We start from the raw sequence: 22,334 nt of genomic DNA on the forward strand, positions 1-22,334 counted from the left end.
GCCAGCAGTTTATCGATGAGGCTGTTACAGGCTTGGGCATGGGGGTGGGTTGTATTGTACTTCTGCCTGCAATGAAAAGCTTGGGAAATGTGGAGTGGCTGGGAAGAGGCGCATGATGGTGCAGGCCAAAAGGGCGCATGAGGGTGAACTCCCCAATGTGTCAGAGATAGGTGTGTAGGTGTCCTTGCATCATATACTTGCACCATATTTGGCTTTGGAAGTTAATTTTGTGCCAAAAAGTGGTTAAGACAGCGATCCCTCAGCTACTCCCGTTACACTGTCTATTGAAGTTACCATCTGTGGAAGTGGACCACCATTTCTAAGATCCCAAAGGAAGCAGGCAAGAGATGTGCAGTTCAGAAAAAAAGATGAGAAAATAAGTTTAGGCTGTAGAGCACAGAGGGATCGGAGAGGACAGAGCTGGTGTCGGCCAGGTATTCCCACAACATGCGCCTATACTTGTCCCTCCTGGTGACACTAGGCCCCTGAGTGGCAGTAATTTGTCCAGGGGGGCCATTAACGTGTTCCAGACCTAGGAATAAGTCTTCCAACAGGGTAGAGTTTTGCATGCCTTTGCTTCTACCCACTGTTTTTGCTGCTTAGCTTCCCTCCACATCTACTCTGCTTTCACCCCTAAACATCACCCCAGTTTATGCCTTTGCTTCTACCCAGGTTTTTTGTTGATTTAGCTTCCCTCTACATCTACACTGCTTTAGCCCCTAGACATCACCCCTGTCCATGTGGGGTCGGTGGCCTCGTCATCCACCAACTCCTCTTCCAATTGCGCACTGCCCCCTTACTGCAAACCGCACATGACCACAGCTTGCCTTGATGGCAACTGTGTCTCATGATCCCCACTTAGGTCCAGACAAGTCGGTGGCGGGTCCAAAACCCCAAAATTGGAAGGAAATGGCAGATGCTGCAGTATTTCTAACACCTGTTCCTGGTGCTCGGGCCTGGTCTGTGTTGTACCCTGCACCCTGCTTAACGCATCTGCCATATCCGAAGTTGTGCTGAGCGCATGCTAATGTTTCGTGTCCAGTGCAATGGATGGGATGGGATTTCACATAAGTCTGCCACCCATGGCCACTCATGGTTGAGCAACTGAGGGAGTTGACTTTGACGAACCCGAGGGTTTTGGAGTTGGAACTACATCAAAGGTCTGTGCTGCTCACACACTCTGCTCAACACATGATATGTTTAGTGCCAGCAGTGTGGAGACGTCGCACAACAGCCGTTGTTCCAGCAGGTACAGGCGTTGTAGGAGTGCATAGAGGCTAGCAGCGGCAACTATACACTTTAAAAACTATCCGCACAAGCGCCACACTTTCACCAGTAGCTCAGGAACATTGGGGTACCTTTTTCAAAAGATTAGCAGCAATGAGTTAAAAACGTGGCCCAGGCATGGAATATGTTGCAGGCTGCCAAGCTACAGAGCCAATCCCAGGTTACGGCCATTATCACACATGACAACATGCCTGGGCCCAGGTGCAGTGGCAAAAACCACATTGCCGTCTCATCGAGGATGGCATGACTCACTTTGTAGGCAGTGTGCTGTCTGGCCCCCAAGCTGATGAGCTTCAGCACGGCCCGCTGACGTCTCCCCACACCAGTGTTGCAGCGTTTCCAGCTCGTAGCTGGGGTCAATTTAACAGCGGAGGAGGGTGGTGTTTCAGCCCTCCTCCCAGGAATGTTGTGTGGGGAGACAAGTCAGGCCACCACATTTTGCGACCCGGTCCACGCCTCAACTACATTCAACCACTGTGCCCAAATTGAAAGGTAGCGTCCCTGTCCGCATGCACTTGTCCATTCGTAACTGGTCACATGGAACTTTAGGGCTAAGCGCTGAATTTAGGGACCGCCTCATGTTTGGGGGAAAGTGCTGGTGTGGACGGCACAGTGCGGTGGCGCAGTAGACACTCTGCCCAAAAAGGGCAGAGTGTCCCCCAGCCGGGATTCCAACATCTCCTGGGCCAGATTTCTTGAGATGAGGCCGTTGAAGCCTTGGGCATGTGGGTGGGTTGCGCTGTACTTTAGCATGAAATGAAAGGCTTGGGAGATGGGGAGTTGCTGGGAAGAGGCGCATGATGGCGCGGGCAAAAGGAGAAATGGCAGGAAAAGGTGAGGATAAGGGTGAACTCCCCAAAGTGTCAGAGGCAGATGTGGAGGTGTCCTGGCTCCTGGTCTGGACTGCAGCGCCAGCCCTGTCAACAGTGGAAGAGGCAGTGGCCGCCAGGCCAAACGACGATTATCCTGCGCTTGCTCTCACCCACTGAGCCCAGGGCTTGCCTTCCAAATGATGGCACCCGCAAGAGGTGGTGAGATTCCTCTCCGCAGATCTCCAAACCATCTTGGACTTGCAAATTGCACTAAATTTGTCATGTAACTGACATGTATATGATGAGTCTATCCATTGTCTGTTCATTTTGGTGAAAGTCAGCCTGTCAGCTGACAGACAGCTGTGCTTGTCAGTGATGATGTCACCGGCTGCTTGTACCCCCAGTTTTTGCTGCTTAGCTTGCCTCCACATCCACACTGCTTTTGCCCCTACACATCACCCCTATCCATGCCTGTGCCTCTAGCCATAAGTCTGCCACCCATGGAAACTCATGGTGCAGAAAGTGAGGGAGCTGACTCTGAGGAACCCTTGGGTTTTGTAGCTGGTACTCCATCAAAGGTCTCTGCTGCTCACACACCCTGCTGAACATACGGTATCTAGGGTTAGAGCGTGTGGTGACCTCGCACAACAGTAGGTGCTTCAGGCAGATGTAGGCCTTGCTGGAGTGTATTGCGGCTAGCTCCAGGTACTGTAGACTTGGGAAAGTGGGTGTCCAAGTGCCGCACTTTCACCCTTAGCTCAGCTAATTTGGGGTATGTTTTTAAAGATCATTGCACCACTACATTGAACATGTGGGCCAGGCATGGAACGTGTTGGAGGCTGGCAAGCTCCAGAGCCCTCCAACAAGCTAAAAAACCTGGCCCCAGGGGCAGCGGGGATAAACAAATTGCCATCTCATCCAGGATGGCATCCCTGACCTCAGAGGCAGTGTGCTGTCCGTCTCCCAAGCTGATGAGCTTCAGCCCAGCCTGCTGACGTCTCCCAACACAAGTGTTGCAGCGTTTTCAGCTCGTAGCTGGGGTAAATCTAACAGCGGAGGAGGAGGAGGGTGGTGTTTCAGCCCTCCTCCCAGGAATGTTTTGTGGGGAAACAAGTCAGGAAAATTCTTGAAACGGGAGAGTTTTGCATCTTTGCCCTTGCTGCCTATGGACATCCCTTTGCCTCTAGCCACCATTTTCCCTGCTTTGCTTGCCTCCAAATCCACACTGCTTTTGCCCCTAGACATCACCCCAGTCCATGCCTTAGCTTGTACCCCCAGTTTTTCCTGCTTAGCTTGCCTCCACATCCACACTGCTTTTGCCCCTAGACATCACCCCAGTCCATGCCTTAGCTTGTATCCCCAGTTTTTCCTGCTTAGCTTGCCTCCACATCCACACTGCTTTTGCCCCTAGACATCACCCCAGTCCATGCCTTAGCTTGTACCCCCAGTTTTTCCTGCTTAGCTTGCCTCCACATCCACACTGCTTTTGCCCCTAGACATCATCCCTATCCATGCCTCTTCCCCTAGCCATAACTCTGCCACCCCTGGAAACTCATGGTGCAGAAACTTTGGTTGCTGACTTTGAGGAACCCTTGGGTTTTGTAGATGGAACTCCATCAAAGGTCTGTGCAGCTCACACACCCTGCTCAAGATATGGTATTGTAGGGTTTCAGCGTGTGTGAATGACGGACAACAGCCTGTGTTTGGACAGATGTAGGCCTTGCTAGAGTGTTTTTAGGCTAGCAGCGACTCCTGTGCACTTGCAAAAGTGGGCGCACAAGCGCCGCATTTTCAACAGTAGCTTCGGTACATTTGGGTATGTTTTTAAAAAACTTTGCACCACTAGGTTAGACGTGGGCCAAACATGGAACGTGTTGGAGGCTGGCAAGCTCCAGAGCCGCTACCAGGTTCCAGCCATTATCACAGGCGTAAAAATGCCAGGCCCCAGGTGTAGCAGGGAAAAAAAAATGCCATCTCAGCCAGGATGGCATCCCTGACCTCGGAGGCACTGTGCTGTCTGTCCCCCAAGCTGATGAGCTTCAGCACCGCCTGCTGACGTCTCCCCACACCAGTGTTTTAGCGTTTGCCGCTAGTAGCTGTGGTGGAGGTTGCAGCGTCGTAGGGTTTCAGTCTACTCCTGCCATGAATTTTGGCCTGGGAGAGGAGATAGGCCACCCCAGTTTGCACCCGGGGAACAGACTCCACCACATTCACCCTGCCTGTCATTAAAGATAAGCACTGCAGCATCCCTGACCACAGGCGCTTGTCCAAGTGTCGGTGGTCAAGTGGACCTTGCAGCAAAGCGCGGAACTAAGGGCCCACCTGATGTTGAGTGACACGTGCTGGTGCAAGGCGGGGACGCCACACCGGGAGAAGTTGAGACGGCTAGGGACGGCATAGTGAGGTGCCACAGTTGCCATCAGGTCCGGGAAGGCGGGAGTTTCAACAAGCCGGAACGCCAACCTCTCCTGGGCCAGCAGTTTAGCGATGTTGGCGTTCTAGGCTTGCGTGGGTGGGTGGTTAGCGGTGTATTTCTGCCGGCGCTCCAATGTCTGAGAGATGGTGGGTTGTTGTAAAGAAGCGCCTGATGGTGCCTTTGATGGTGCAGGAGAAGGAGATAAGACAGAAACAGGGGAGGATGAGGGAGAAGTCAACAAAGTGGCGGAGGCAGATGAAGTGATGTCCTGGCTCGTCCTCTGGAGTGCATCGCCAGCACTGTGAGCAGAGGCAGTGGCATGAACGGCGGGCGACGTTTGTCCTGCCGTTGCTGCCTGCCACTGATTCCATTGCTTGGATTCCAAATGACGGTGCATTGAAGTGGTGGACAGGTTGCTCTTCTCAGGGCCCCTACTCGATTTCGAGAGGCAAATTGTGTAGACGACACTATATCTGTCCTCGGCGCATTCCTTGAAAAAACTCTACACCTTCAAGAAACGTGCCCTCGATGGGGGAGTTTTTCTGGGCTGGGTACAAAAGGGAACATCTTCGGACATTCCGGGTCTGGCCTGGCTTCGGCAAAGCAGCTGACCTCTGCCTCTGGACATGTCTCTGCCTCTAGCTACCCTTTTTGGTGCTGCACCTGCCTCAACATCCACACTACTTTCCCAGCTTGACATCTGCCTTGTCCAGGTGGGGTCGGTGTCCTCGTCGTCCACCACCTCCTCTTCCAACTCCTGTCTCGCCTCCTCCTCCTGCACAATGCGCATGTCAACTGGCTGCCCTGACAGCAACTGCGTCTCATCGTCGTCGATGAGGGTGGGTTGCTGGTCATCCGCCACCAAATCGACCGGAGATGGAATGGAGGAGACTCTAGTGTTTGAGCATCTGGACACAGATACTCGTCTGTTAGGTCCGTGGAATCGCGAAATGGAGGGGCAGGTTGCGGTACAGTCAAAGGAAGGGAGAACAGCTCTGGGGAGCAGGGACAGTTGGGGTTATTGTTCTGAGAAGATTGGGAATTTTGGGTGGAAGGAGGACAAGACTGTTGGGTAAGAGGAGGTAGAGGCTGACTGGCTGGTGGACAATGTGCTTTAAGCGTTATCCGACAGCCATTGCAAGACCTGTTCCTGGTTCTCGGGCCTACTAATCTTTGTACCATTCAGCCTAGTTAATGTGGAACTTTTGTGCAAAGCGCAGAACTTAGGGCCCGCCTGATGTTAAGGGACACACGCTGGTACAAGGCTCAACTCACCCTAAGTGCCAAAAACACTGCTGGTGCAAGGCTCTACTCATGCCAAGGGCCTCAATCTCTGCTGGTAGCTCAGCTTAAGGTCATGTAACTTTGTTTGGAAGGGCTCATGTTAAGGGCTAGAAAAGTGAATTTTGGAAGGTCTTACCACATCACACACACACACACACACACACACACACACACACACACACACTCAAAATGACAGTTAAGGGTGAGGGCTTTTGGAATTCCCATTGCCTATTCCATTTGTGGTTGTCATGGGGAACGTGATTTAAAGGGGTGGTTGTTACTGTTTGTTGAGCTTAAATTGGGGTTTGTGTCCATCCATTTGGGGAGTAAAGAAGGTTTCCAGGTATTTTCCCACTTTGATAGAGGTTTTTTTGAATGTGGAAAGTGTGTAGTTGTTAGGCAGTGATGTTGGGGTAATAGAGGGTCTTTGGTGTGTTAGATGCCCCCAGGCATGCTTCCCCTGCTGTCCCAGTGTCATTCCAGAGGTGTTGGCATCATTTCCTGGGGTGTCATAGTGGACTTGGTGACCCTCCAGACACGGATTTGGGTTTCCCCCTTAACGAGTATCTGTTCCCCATAGACTATAATGGGGTTCGAAACCCGTTCGAACACACGAACATTGAGCGGCTGTTCGAATCGAATTTCGAACCTCGAACATTTTAGTGTTCGCTCATCTCTAGTGCTGTTGCCTGTGGGGAAATCGTTATTTTACCTTATCCTTCAAGCCTTTCAGCCAAGCCCTCAACACCTCCTGCCTCCTCCAGTTCAAGAACATCCATCAAACATGCTTCTTCCTCGCCCCTGAAACTACAAAAATGCTAGTCTATGCACTTATAATCTAATGCTCAGATTAATGTAACACCCTTCTCCATGGCCTCTCAACAAATGCTCTCGTCCCCCTCCAGTCCACCCTAAACTCTGCTGCTCACTTGATCTACCTCTCCCCCCATTTTTAACTTGCCTCCCTTCACTGGTTAGCCATATTCTCAGCGAATAGAGTTTAAAATGCTAATGGTGACATACAAAGCCATCTGCAACCTGCCCCCTCCATACATCTGTAACCTAATCTCCTGCTACCTACCCACACAAAATCTCTAATCTTATCTGCTCTTCACATAGCCACTTCCAAGACTTCTCCCGTGCATCCCTATAGGAAACTATAGGCCAGTAAGTTTGACTTCTGTGGCGGGAAAGATATTTGAGGGCTTTCTAAGAGATGCTATTTGATACTTTTGATACTTTACCACATAAAAGCATGGTATGCGGAATAAGAATGTTGGGACGGGGGAAAACATATGCATTTGGGTTCACAACTGGCTCACTGATAGGAAACAGAGGGTACTTGTTAATGGTAAATATTCAGACTGGGCCACATTCACCAGTGGAGTGCCACAGGGGTCAGTATTGGGTCCTCTCTTTTTTAATATCTTTATTAAAGGGGCTCTATCAGCAAAATTATACTGATAGAGCCCCACATATGCGTGAATAGCCTTTAAAAAGGCTATTCAGACACCGCTAAAGTTATATTAAATGTTTTAAAATAAAACCCTAAAAAAGAATATGTTAAACTTATCTATCATGCACAGTGGGCGGGCATTCAGGGTCCGATGTCATCTTCAGCCACGCCTCCTCTTCCAGCGATGTCTTCGGGTCCCATCTTCCTCTGGCGCTCGCGAACTGCCATTGATAAAAAAAATGGTGCATGCTGCTACTACTACTACTACTGCTGCTACTGCTCATGCACCCATGCCATTTTTTATCAGTGGCAGTTCGCGAGCACCGGAGGAAGATGGAACCCGAAGACATCGCTGGAAGAGGAGGCGTGGCTGAAGAGGACCCTGAATGCCCGCCCACCATGCATGATAGATAAGTTTAACATATTCTTTTTTAGGGTTTTATTTTAAAATGTAGGGGGGGTTGTTTAATATAACTTTAGCAGTGCCTGAATTGCCTTCTTAAAGGCTATTCACACATATGTGGGGCTCTAGCAGCGTAATTTTACTGATAGAGCCACTTTAATGACCCGGTAGAGGATTTACAAAGCAGGGTGTCCATACCTGCAGATGATACTAAACTTTGTAAGGTAATCAAAAATGAGGAGGATAGTAGAATATTACAGGTGGATCTAAGAAAGCTCGAAGCATGGGCGGAGACTTGGAAGATGAAGTTTAATATTGACAAACGTAAGGTTATACACTTTGGTCGACAAAATAAAATGTATTATTATGTACTTAATAGAGATGAGCGAACAGTAAAATATTCGATATTCGTTTTGAATACCCCCTCAATATTCAACTATTCGAAAGAATATCGAACCCCATTATAGTCTATGGGGAAAAATGCTCATTTCAGAGGATCCCACTGTTCGACTCAGGAGAGTCACCAAGTCCACTATGACACCCCAGGAAATGATGCCAACACCCTGGAATGCAACTGGGACAGCAGAGGAAGCATGTCTGGGGGCATCTAACATGCCCAAATCACTGTATTACGTCGGGATCCCTGTCAGCTTGCTGAGATGCTGCAGAGCTGAGTGTGCAGCAGGGTTCAGCACACACTCAGCTCTGCTACATCTCTGATGCAGCAGAGCTGAGTGTGCAGCAGGGTTCAGCGCTTCTCTGATGCAGCAGAGCTGAGTGTGCAGCAGGGATCATTGCATCTCTAATGCAGCAGAGCTGAGTGTGCAGCAGGGTTCAGCACATCTCTGATGCAGCAGAGCTGAGTGTGCAGCAGGGTTCAGCGGTCCTCGTTCGTGTGCTCAGCTCGGCTGCATCTCCGGTGTAGACAAGCTGAGCACACGGCCAGCACTGTTACATCTCAGCATAGGAATGCATTGACTAGCGTTGATTGGCCGAATGCCATGCAGAGTACAGCATTCGGCCAATCAACGCTGTTCTGCCGGAGGAGGCAGAATCTAAGATCGGTCCACAGCAGTCTCCATTCTGGTCCGATCTTAGACTTCGCCTCCTCACAGACGAGCCTCCGGTAGAACCAGCATTGATTGGCCAAATGCTGTACTCTGTATGGCATTTGGCCAATCAACGCTGGTCAATGCATTCTTATGGGAAAAAGTCAGCTCGCGCATATCGCAAGATGACAGGGATCCCGACCAGATAGAGCCCCAAAGAGCTGGGTGAGTAACATTCCCACCTAAATAAAGGTTATTCCTACCTAACCCTGCCTGTACATCTATCCCTGTCTCACAGTCACATAGTTCACAGCCTCATATGAACCGGATATTAAATCCACCATTCGTATAAATTAGAGGTCACCTGATGTAGCCAGCCAATTACTTTTTCCGATTTTTTTCGATGCCTCCGTTGTCGTAGTTCCTGTCCCACCTCCCCTGCGCAGTTATTGGTGCAAAAAAAGTGCCAGGGAAGGTGGGAGGGGATACGAATTTTTAGTGCGTTTGCCTTGTGGTATTCGATTGGAATCGAATACCTCAAACGCAGTGGCGTAACTACCACCATACCAGCGGTAGCAGCTGCCACAGGGCCCGGGACATTAGGGGCCCGGTGACAGCTGCTACCGCTGCTATCATTATGCTCGGAGGTCTTTTCGGACCCCCGAGTATAATGATCGGGGCCCCCTGTTGGTGGAATACTTTCCACCAACAGGGGGCCCCGAAGCTGCAGCAACGGCTGAGACACAGGAGCTGCAGGTCTGGCTTCTGTCAGCGCTGCAGGACGTTCCCCCTCTCTCCCCCCTCCCTTTCTCTGCTGTCCTCTGCCCACCAATGAGAGGAGGAGGCGGGGCTTATCCCTGCCGTCCTGCACAGAAGAGAAGAGGAAGAAGCTGCTCCAGGAAAATGAAACTAAAGCTACACAGGTACGTACTGGGGTTACTTATTACTATCAGGCATTTGGGGGGATTACTTGTGTTTTAGTAACTCCATGTGCCTCATAGTAATAGCAGTTAACCCCATCATCTCCCTCACATTAACCCCTGTTTGTCTCACCATAAGAGTTACTGATATGTGAGACATTTGGGGGTAATAGTAATGAAGATACTTTATTATTACCTCCATGTCTCTCACATATCAGTAACTCTTATGGTGAGGCAGACAGGGGTTAATGTGAGGGAGATGATGGGGTTAACTTCTATTAATATGAGGCACATGGAGTTACTAAATTGTAATGCACAGGACCAGATTTTTTTTTATCCACAATTTGTCCTGGTATAGCGGTCAGCGGTGACAGTATTTAGTCCTGTAGGGGCCACTAAGGGACATAATACTGTGTGCAGGGGCCACTATGGGACATAATACTGTGTGCAGGGGCCACTATTGGGTATAATACTGTGTGCAGGGGCCACTAAGGGACATAATACTGTGTGCAGGAGCCACTAAGGGACATAATACTGTGTGCAGGGGCCACTATGGGACATAATAGAGCGCGCAGGAATGCGTAGGAGGGACTCGGTCGAGATCTTCGGTGTCAGGGGGGCCCCATGTCAAAAGTTCGCCACGGGGCCCCGCCATTCCTAGTTACGCCACTGCTCGAATGGCCTGATATTCAATCGAATATCTATTCGATCGAACAGTGTTCACTCATCTCTAGTACTTAATAGTAAATTACTGGACAAGGCTGCCAATGAAAAAGACTTGGGGATTTTGTTGGACAGCAAGTTTACCTTTAGTGACCAGTGTCAGGCAGCTGCTGCCAAGGCAAATAAAATTATGGGATGCATCAAAGGAAGTATAGACTGTAGGGTTATAGATCGGACTTGATGGATTGATGTCTTCAGGCAACCTCATCTACTATGTAACTATACTGTAATCTGGGACTCACTACCACACACTGTTGGGGAGCTATTTTGTGCTGCAGTGTGGTATTTGGTGCTGTTACTGGTATAATGTGTGCTGTTCTTTGGTATTTGGTTACCACTGGTGAGGGTATTATGTATACAGCACAGTGGAATGTTTTTGATGCTCCGTGGCAGTATTTCTTTCTGATGGGTCCCCGCCATGACCATAGGTTGATCGGTGAAATCCAAGTCTAAAAATTTTGTGAGGCTAATGCTGCTCTTTGGGACGCTATTCTCATACTGATATGGGAAGAGAGTCTCAATAGGATGCCCTATTACCGCATTATACATGGTGTTGTCCAAACCAGATAGCTCCCGCAAATGGTAGTACCTAATAAAGCATCACTACTATTTCCTCATATAACAGTATTAAGTCTTAAGCTCTTATTTTATCTTGCGTATGACATTGTTGACATCCAATAAATATGTATAATCTCTATGAAAAATTAATAATACAATTCCCATAAAGACGGCTTGTCTCATGAATGGGAGTTGAAATTGAAATTCCCACAAATCTATATTTAATAGGTTTGGGTTTTTTTCACTTTCCCACAGCAGGAACAAGAATATCAAACAGGAAACTTTTTTCCCATTCATTTATTTTCTAAGATGCCTGAAAATGAAATGTGGAATGTACTTAAGGATGGCAATTTATAAAAAAAATCACTAGTAGTAAGGGTACACCAAAGGAAATATTAGTGTAAAAGCTACATGCGTGCATATATACCTTCTCTCTGTATACTGGCATTTATAGTGTGTGACTAAAACATCATGGTGGGTGTATAGTCGGACTTTCTGGGTATATTATTATTTAACTAATGTATTGAACTAAGTCACTCTTGTGTTTCCATTGCTTTAGGCAAATAATAAAACATTCCAACCAAGAAAATCATTTCCAACAAAAAAGTAACAACAAACACATCTGACATTTGAAAATAATAGATTCTATCAGTGTCTGGTAATAAAATGTTTACAAGGTATTTTATTTTTTAGACACACAAAACTTAACACTGACATTGAAAGGAAACATTTTTGTTTTCTGGTTAATTCAAAGAATTTATTACAGATTTCTATACAACACTTTGGTTTGCATCCATGTCCTTTGGTTTATTTTCTATAATTTTATAATTTATTGGGTGACTTAAAAAAGCGTAATACTCTATTTGCTGGATCTCCAACATCAGGCACTAATGGTGACAGTGTTATTTTAGTAGTGGGGAGGTGTTTGGATGTCAAAGGGTCAAATACCATACAGCAATGGTTCTCAAGGTTTCTGAAGGCGGGCCCCCACACAGTATAATGCACAGTACAAAATGCTCCTGAGCCACCTATAGTGTAATTTTCCACAGATGGTCCTACATAGTATAATATGCCCCCCACAGTATAATGTTCCACAATGGCCCAACACAGTATAATCTGCTCCCCAGATCTCTCTACAATATAATACTCCACAGTGGCCCCACAGTATAAAATGATCCTTTCCCCACAATATAATCCTCCACAGTGCCTCCCCCATAGTATAAAGCTCCACAGTGGCAGTACACAGTATAATTTGCCCCCCAGGACTTCAACTGTTTAATGACCCATAGCAGTCCCACACATTATAATGTGCAACCCCACAGTATAATGCTCCACAACACAGTATAATATACTCCTCATGGCCCCAACTATATAATGGCCCCATCCACAGTCTCCTCAGACCCTAGAGTTTAATAACTCCTTCTGTCTTTGTAATCTCTGACAGACTGGATGATGTTGAAATCAGGGCTCTGTGAGATCCATATGATCACTTCCAGGACTCCATTTTGGAAATGGAAATAAATAAATTATTAATACTTGTCTTCTTGAAAAAAAAAAAAACTCTTTGCAGAATTGTCCATACATGACTAAAACATTTGTATACTACTGCATGTATTTCAAAGACCTAACATGGATGACAATAATGTATGTTGAGAGGGTTCATAAAATTTGGGACAACACAAAACAGCATTCCATATCTTAGCCCACTGGATGACTGCGAGTGTTATTTGGAGTGAGCAGGGAATTTGGTTATATGTAGTCATACCTGGAAGTCAGCTTTATGGTGAACAGTATATATGCAAAAATACGGAAATCGCTCTACCTTAGACGATATTCAGATGGTACCATATGGCGCGGGTGCACGGAACATCTGACCATTGGATGGAATCCAATTGAGAAAAACGATGATATAAAAATCCAGCACGCCCAATAGTTGAAAATAAAATATAACTTTTACTTCATAGTGGTTAAAAACAGCAAAAGCTCCTTAGAGCATGGATCCAGAATAAAATGACAGCCTACGCGTTTCGAGACTCACATCCAGATCTCTTAGTCATAGCATATGGAACATAAATTCAGGAACACATTTAAACCCTAAGGTTAACCCCTCCCCACAAGTACTCATCAAATCAACAGGCCGCACCTGAGTGCCCCACTCCAAAAGGTGTCATAATTAAACATCAACATGTAGTATATATCACATTACAAACCACAATACTACATAGATAAATTCAAATAAGATCGCATTGCTGCATTCGTGTGATATTATCAAACAGATCACAATGTTATTTCACATGCATCACCTTGACATATATCAGTAGATGTGAATGGGATAAACACACACATATAGTTTTAAACCGCGGCATGTAACTACACGCACCAATCCTGCACTACACAAAAAGAATAATGATTTATCCTATACAATAAAGTAACATATATAGCAAATCATAGCAGGCCTACCTCAGACTGTTATTGAGCATCTCCTCCGACTCATGCCCATAGCTCCCGTGCTATGTTGATGTTACCCTAGAGATAAAGTCACGTGAGGCAGTCACATGTATGGTCACATGATCGGAGAAAGAGAAACTTCTATTGGTAGAATGAGGAGAATCCAAATCTAATAGAGAAAGCGAACCAACACAGAGGATATAACATTGGGTTGCGAGCATAGGCAACGCAATAGAATTTGATAAGCTCATTCCCCTAACACTTTCAATATTACATCAACTGTGCATAGGAAAAAATGTCTAATACTGAACATTGATGTATATCAATCTTAATAAATTAATGACAGATCCTGCCTAATATTAAGACCATTAGGTACTCGACTATTCAGTTTCCATATCCAAAAAGCCTCTCGTTTGAGGAGAAGCTTTTTGAGATCACCACCCCGTATTGGCTCCACCACATGTTCTACCGCATAGAAGATAAAGGAAGAAGTGCTGCCCCCATGGTATATGGAGAAATGTCGAGATGCATTAGACATCTGATCAGTGATGGATTTGGAACAGTCTGCAAGATGTTCAGATATCCTAATTTTGACCTGCCGTATAGTGCACCCTACATACAGAAGATTGCAGGAAGTACACTCTATGATATATATAACGTAACTACTGTTACAGTTTAGATATTCTGACATTTCAAAATGGTTCCTATTTGCATTGCTGCCGAAAGTGGTAGTTTTTTTGGCAAACCTGCAGACTGCACATCTAACGCCGCCACATTTATAAAAACCTAGACATTTAAGCCAAGTGGCTGATGTATCCTTCTTAGAACTGAAAAGACTGGGAGATAGAATGTCAGCCAAAGATCTGCCCCTGCTAGGGACAAATCTAACGCCATTGTGTAATAACTTTATTGTTTGAGCATCTGACTCCAAAATTGGTAAGTTATTTCTAATAATACGAATAATCTGATTATATTGTGCACTATAACGAGTCGAGAAATAAATCAAAGGTTTATCAGAAACTGTTGTTTCTTTACTAGTTGTTAATATACTATTTCTATCTTTTTTTGAAATAATATCCCTCGCTCTGTCTAGTGTCCACTGAGGATAATGACGTTTTTTTTTAATCTATCAAGGGTTAATTCCGCCTGTAGTTCATAATCTTTCTCCTCCGAACAAGCACGCCTGGTGCGATAGAGTTCACCCACCGGCACAGACTTAATCACATGCTTAGGATGGCAACTAGAGGCCATCAATATTGTGTTGCCTGCGGTGGGCTTGCGGTAAAGTGAAGTTTCAATAGTTGCTGTGGTGGCGTTGCCCATCAAACACAAATCCAAAAAATTCACCTTCTGCCTGTCAAAATTATATGTGAAAGATAAATTCAAATTGTTGGTGTTGAGATAGTCAATAAACATTGGTATGGGCGTTACATCCCCAGTCCATATGATGAGAATATCATCGATGTAACGCCCATACCAATGCAGAAATGAAGAAAAAGAATTAGAATTAGAAAAAATGTGCGTTTCCTCCCACCAAGACAAATAAAGATTAGCAAGAGAAGGAGAAAAAGGGGAGCCCATAGGGGCCCCACAGATCTGTAAATAATAGATAGAATCAAACATAAAAAAATTGTGTTTCAACAAAAATTCAACAACCTGAATAATAAATTCACAAAGTTCAGGAGTGTAACTACTGTACCGATAGAGATGATGGGACAACGCCACCACGGCAAGATCATGAGGGATACTTGAGTAGAGGGAATTGATGTCACAAGTTAGCCACGAGTCAGAAGGACTCCAATCACACTTAGCCAACATTCCAAGTAATTCCTTAGAGTCTTTGATGTAACCCGGAACCCTCCTGACAAGTGGCTGTAGAAGGTCATCTACCCATGTACAATTTTTCTCACTATATGAGTTTATTCCTGCAATTATAGGGTGTAATGGAGGTGGTAAACCTGGTTTATGGGTCTTTGGGAGCCCATGAAATATGGGAGTAACAGGGGATTTGTTAATCAAAAATTGTTTTTTAGATTCAGGGATAATACCTAGACTGATTCCTTCTTCTATCAATTTTTCCAATGCCTGATTAAAGATAGAAGTAGGATCTTTTCTAAAGGTTTGTAAGTTTTAACATCGTTCAAAATAGCCAAACATGAATTTCTATAGTCACCTGAGTCCAGGCGTGCTGGATTTTTATATCATCGTTTTTCTTAATTGGATTCCATCTAATGGTCGGATGTTCCGTGCACCCCGCGCCATATGGTACCATCTGAATATCGTCTAAGGTAGAGCGATTTCCGTATTTTTGCATATATACTGTTTTGGACTGTGGATTTCGCTCCCTATATATATAAACATTCAAGTTGATGATGTCCTCAGAAGGGGAAGTTGTAAATCAAGCTCGAGCCTCCAAGATAGCAGAGGTTTTTGGAGGAAATTTGCCTACAGACTCTAATAGAGATCATTCATATGATGATATGTTCTTTCAGTGGGAGAAGCTTGCCACTCAAGAACTGAAAATGTTCTGGGACTCTACTACCCTAGAACAATATATCACTAAAAAAATGATCCCAAGGGGTCTGCGGATTAAGAAAATTCCAACCTTCATTTATGATGAGGACTTTGAAAGTATGTGGAATGGTATCCTTACTGATTGTTCATTAAAGTTGATGCAACTCATTGTGGATTGTGAACATAAGAAATTATTCACAATTAGAAAAGAGATGCAGGATGTGATACATAAATTGGAACCCATTAAAACCTCACAAATGTTCGCTTTCTCTATTAGATTTGGATTCTCCTCATTCTACCAATAGAAGTTTCTCTTTCTCCGATCATGTGACCATACATGTGACTGCCTCACGTGACTTTATCTCTAGGGTAACATCAACATAGCACGGTAGCTATGGGCATGAGTCGGAGGAGATGCTCAATAACAGTCTGAGGTAGGCCTGCTATGATTTGCTATATATGTTACTTTATTGTATACATGAGTCCCCCTGCGAACTTCCGGTTGACGCATGCGCAATGGAAGGGCGGCAAGAAAACTTCCGGTTCCTTAGTGAATTAACCAGGGCTGGGTATGTACTTCAGGGTATGGTCCTCGGGTTACGACGAGCCTGCTGCAGAACCTCATTTTCTGAATGCTATACAGTGTATAGCATTCGGCAAATGAAGGCTGATTGTGTAGCAGGCTCGTCCTTGCTACGAGCAGGTAAGTATGCTGTTACCAGTTGACTTTTTTTCATTGAAATGAATAGACCAGCGTTGATTGGCCAGTGGCCAGTGATTTGGCCAATCAACGCTGGTTCTGCCAGAGGCTCGTCTGAGGAGGCGGAGTCTAACATCGGACTATTCATTCCAATGAGAAAAACTCTTGCCTGCCCGTAGCAAGGACGTGCCTGCTGCAGAATCAGTGTTCATTTGCCGAATGCTATACATATATATAGCATTCGGCAAATTAATATATATACTGTATAGCATTCAGCAAATGAGGTTCTGCAGCAGGCTCGTCGTAACCACGAAACAGTATGCCTATACCCCTGCTAGACATGGCAAACTCTCAAAACCGGAAAGAGATCTTCGACCGGAAATAGGAAGGGCGGGACATAATCCTTTGTTATTGTTGTCAAAGGGGGACTCATGTATAGGATAAATCATTATTCTTTTTGTGTAGTGCAGGATTGGTGCGTGTAGTTACATGCCGCGGTTTACAACTATATGTGTGTGTTTATCCCATTCACATCTACTGATATATGTCAAGGTGATGCATGTGAAATAACATTGTGATCTGTTTGATAATATCACACGAATGCAGCAATGCGATCTTATTTGAATTTATCTATGTAGTATTGTGGTTTGTAATGTGATATATACTACATGTTCATGTTTAATTATGACACCTTTTGGAGTGGGGCACTCAGGTGCGGCCTGTTGATTTGATGAGTACTTGTGGGGAGGGGTTAACCTTAGGGTTTAAATGTGTTCCTGAATTTATGTTCCATATGCTATGACTAAGAGATCTGGATGTGAGTCTCGAAACGCGTAGGCTGTCATTTTATTCTGGATCCATGCTCTAAGGAGCTTTTGCTGTTTTTAACCACTATGAAGTAAAAGTTATATTTTATTTTATTTTATTTTTTTATTTTTTTTAAATGTAGATTGTGAGCCCCACATAGAGCTCACAATGTACATTTTTCCCTATCAGTATGTCTTTTTTGGAATATGGGATGGAAATCCATGCAAACACAAGGAGAACATACAAACTCCTTGCAGATGGTTTTATGCCCTTGCTAACCACTGAGCCACCGTGTGGCCCCACCAAGTTATATTTTATTTTCAACTATTGGTCGTGCTGGATTTTTATATCATCGTTTTTCTTATGGTGAACAGGTCACTTTGAGCAGGAAGTCTTATACTGTATGTAGTCAGGGGCGTAACTACCATAGAGGCAGCGGAGGCGGCTGCCACAGGGCCCGGGCCACTAGGGGGCCCGGTGACAGCCGCTACCGCTGCGTTTTTTTTTTTTAATTGGCCGTTACGGGCCCTATTCACTTGCCGATCCTGGCTGGGCCGGGATCGGTAAGTGACACAGCGGACCCCACAAATACTATCCCCTTTCGGACCAGGAGAGGTAATAAACATAAAAAACATGTTACTTACCTCTCCACAATCCTGCCAGGCCTCCATCCAGACGTCCTTTCTGACATCTCTGACGTCACATGAACCCGGCCTGCGTCCCGGGTCATGTGACGTCTGACGTCATTTCAGAAGACAGCGTAGGAGCCAGGGACAGGTAAGAAACAGTCATTTTTTATGTTTTTATTCCCCCAGGTCTCCAATTATTATAATCTGGGGTCTGAAAAGACCCCAGAGTACAATGATTGTTTATGGGTGTCCACTATGGGGTATAATACTGTGTGAAGGGGCCAGTAAGGGACCAAATATTGTGTGCAGGGGCCAGTAAGGGACATAATACTGTGTGCAGGGGCCAGTAAGGGACATAATAGTGTGTGCAGGGGCCACTATTGGGGTTAATATTGTGTGCAGGGGCCACTAAGGGACATAATAGGGTGCGGAGGAGGGGGCCGGTCGAGGTCTTCGACGTCGGTGTCGGTTAGGGGGGGGGGGCATGTTCAAAGTTCGCCATGGGGCCCCCGCCATTCCTAGTTACACCACTGATGTAGTGATTATAGTATTGGACAGGAAGAGCTGAGTAATTTGATATACAGTTTTGCAGAGAAAGATTCAATATTAATATAAATTCCTCCACATTCTGGACTTAGGGGTCCAGTGGGTGGTGCTATAAGAAATTGACAATCTTCCTTATATAAGTGTGACAGCTGTGACATTGTTATTAGGACCGCCCACTGGACTTCTAAGTCCAGAATGAGCAGGAATTAAAATAGCAAGTTACAAATGTTATATAGCACCTTTTACAACAAACCATTTACATGTATACATACACATATGATGTTGGTGCTAGATAAATATTATTATATTATTATTATTATTATTATTATTATTATTATTATTATTATTATTATATGTATAACATGGGCATAATCCATTTCCATGGTTACATAAATAGCAGTTATTAAAAGAAGGGCAAATAAATATTCCCTATATTCTGCAATCCTATAATTTCTGATCCTGACACATTGCTTTGGATCTGCTAATATTCTGCTATTTACTGTATTAAAACCTGTATGTTATTTGTCACCGTAAATGTTATTTTTTCTTTACATGTGTAAATCAGAAACACATTATTATTCTATTATTTTCCTCTATGATTTTAAACAGATCTGACCTTATTATACAGCTCATATTCTATAGCTATTCATAAAACATTCTCACACAAAGCTTCCATAATTTAGAAGCCAAGTCAAGATGTGCTCTGAGATCCTTATTGTTTTTTTCCTTGTCTCAAGATGGTAATTGTGTTAGTATTTATCCTTTATGTTAATTGATCTTGATTTGTGTGCAGACATTCTCCTTAAATAAAAGAGAACGTCTCTCCCATGTTAAGCTTTGGTAGTCAACCTCAGGCTTCTTAATATAAATTGTTATACTGTTCTTACTAGTAGAAAGCACAATCTGTTATTGTAATTTACACAAAAAGCAATGTTCTTGTGATGTTGGTGTCTGCTAGTTCAACCTGTTAACTCTTTTAAACCCTTATGAGAATCAGCAATCTATTATAAGATGCCTCAAGGCCAGTTTACAACACTAGTGGGTCCCATTTAAAGTCTTATAAGTGCCCCCGCATGTATTTTATTATCTTCTTGAGTGGTCCACACAATGTAGAGTTCCTTCAAATAGCCGGATATAATGCCCACTACCCACTCAGTGACAATGTAATCATTATATTACATACAAATTAAAAAACAAAGAAGTTTGACTCACCTTTCCCTATTCCCAGGGACTGTCCCCAGGACCCGGCTCTGAGTATACATGATATAGTAGATGTTTCCTGTAGTCCTATGTAACCCCACACATAACAAACAATAATAACTCCCTGCGTACAGATAGTCGCTGTTACATAGGACTGCAGGTAACATCTCTGATAACATCATAAGAATGCTGTCTGAGTACAGATAATACAATGTCTACCAATAAGTATTCCGACACCCATGCAAATGAAGATAATTGCGGTTGTGATGTACGTCACGCCTTCTGCCTGTAAATAGGAAACAACATTAGTGCAATGGCACTAGTCGCATGCAAGATGCCATGAAGTGCAAACTTGTCCGATTTCGACAAAGGGGTAATTGTGGGGTACCACAGAAATGGTTAATCCTTAAGGGACATAGCAAGCGAACTGAATGACCTAAAATCGATAGTGGCCTAAGTGATTACTAAGTGGAAGGTGAATGGCGATTGTCGGAATGTGCCCCGAGTCGGCAGATCCCCGAAACTGGGTGATAGAGACCGACGGGTGCTGGCCAGAGAAACCGCACCCAACCGATGGCTCACATACACCAGGAGTTTCACCAGGCATCCCAGAGTATTGTGTCTATGTAACACCAGAAAAAGTTATCATACTGTTTGTTATCTGAGGTGTTACATAGGACTGCAGATTACATCAACTATATTTTCCATATTTATGGACTATACAACACATGGCAAAAATGCTCGCCTACAAATTTACAGACTGACCCCTGTGCTGTAGCATGATCATTGGGGGAATAAGTGCAGTGCGTGCTCCGCAGCCAGAAAGACATCTCTGTGGGTGCTCCCTATACCATGCTCAGATCCATGTACATGGCCCCACTCAATCTTAGTGGATACCTCAGATATGAATCACGGGTCTACATGCAGAATATTCAGATCAGGTGACACCTTAAGGATTGTGATTTAACAAGCATTACAGAATACTGAAATGCCAACGTATTCTTTACAAATAAGGCTTAAAGAACATACATAACCCATACAACTTATTTCAAGCATTCTTGTCTTTTTTCCAATTTAACTTTCTAAAAGCAGCTCCATGAAGGATGCAGTGTCCCACTGACAGGTCAGAAAAGGCTTCTATCTCTGCAGGAGGCCATTGGGGTCTCTCAGTTCAGAATTAATACTGATCTCTACGTATAAGAGACTGAATTCCCAGAAGACTCTTTTTTTTTATTTTATTTTTTTTTAAATGTAGATTGTGAGCCCCATATAGGGATCACAATGTGTATTTTTTTTTTTTCCTATCAGTATGTCTTTGCAGAATGGGAGGAAATCCACGCAAACACTGGTAGAACATACAAACTCCTTGCAGATGTTGTTCCTGGCAGGATTCGAACACAGGACTTTAGCACTGCAGCCTTGCTAATAACTGAGCCACTGTGTTGCCCCTCCCAGCAAAGACTCTTCATACAACTGTTCATGATTCATACCATGATTCTGCCAAAATTCCAGGAAAGACAGCTCAGGGATGACTTGCTGGTGATCAGTTTAAAAACCCATTCATTTCAATGGGTTTTTAGACCAAAACGCTGGTGCCCCTATGCAGCCTCTCCACTGTGAAACCATTTTTTTGCACAACCACAAGTCTGACATTGTGTTCGTGCAAAAACAAACAATTTCACAGCTTAGAGGTTGCACACGGACAACGGCGGTTTGCTTTAAAAACCCATTGAAATGAATGGGTTTTTAGACTGACCACCAGCAAACCATCCCCAAGCTGTCTCTCCTGGAATCTCAGCGGACAACGATGCAAGTATTAACACCCCCTTAGAAGGGACAACAGTGGTTAGTTCTGTTACCTTACAGTGCTGGCATTCTGGATTCAGATCCAGCCAAGGATATCATCTATACAGAGTTTGTATGTTTTCTCCATGTTTGTGTGGGTTTCGTCCAGGTATTCTGGTTTCCTTCCACCCTCCAAAGACTACAACTATAAGTAATTTAGTATGTGAGACCTACTTGGGATAGTAATGACAATTTTTATGAAGCCCTGCAGAAAATGTTGGAACTAAAATAAATAAAAATATCAATAAAACAGACAACCCAATGCATGATCTAAAGGAGCCTCCCACTAGGAATCTGCTATGTAAATTATATGGTCAGTCTGCCCCTGAACACTATGTTACATAACAGTCCACATAAACACATACATAAAAATATATTTGTATCATATTAATAATTCATACTAAGATATTTTGCATTTAAAAAAAAAAAAAAAAAAAGTGAAATGCATTCAGCATTAGAGATGAGTGAACAGTGAAATATTCGATATTCGTTTCGAGTAGCCCCTCAATATTCGACTATTTCAACGAATATCGAATCCCATTAGTCTATGGGGAAAAAAAGTTTTTTTCAGGGGAAACCACTATTCGACTCAGGAGAGTCACCAAGTTCACTATACAGAAAAGGACCTATCCAACCAACTTCTACAGAAGTATCAAATGGATAAAAGGATCCACGCTTACCAACTGTAGTTCTTGTTTCATTCGTTTATTAAATCCTCAGCCTTCAGGTGTACCAAG

The sequence above is a fragment of the Leptodactylus fuscus genome, chromosome 1 (genome assembly GCF_031893055.1).
Source record: "Leptodactylus fuscus isolate aLepFus1 chromosome 1, aLepFus1.hap2, whole genome shotgun sequence".
Lineage (NCBI taxonomy): Eukaryota > Metazoa > Chordata > Amphibia > Anura > Leptodactylidae > Leptodactylus > Leptodactylus fuscus.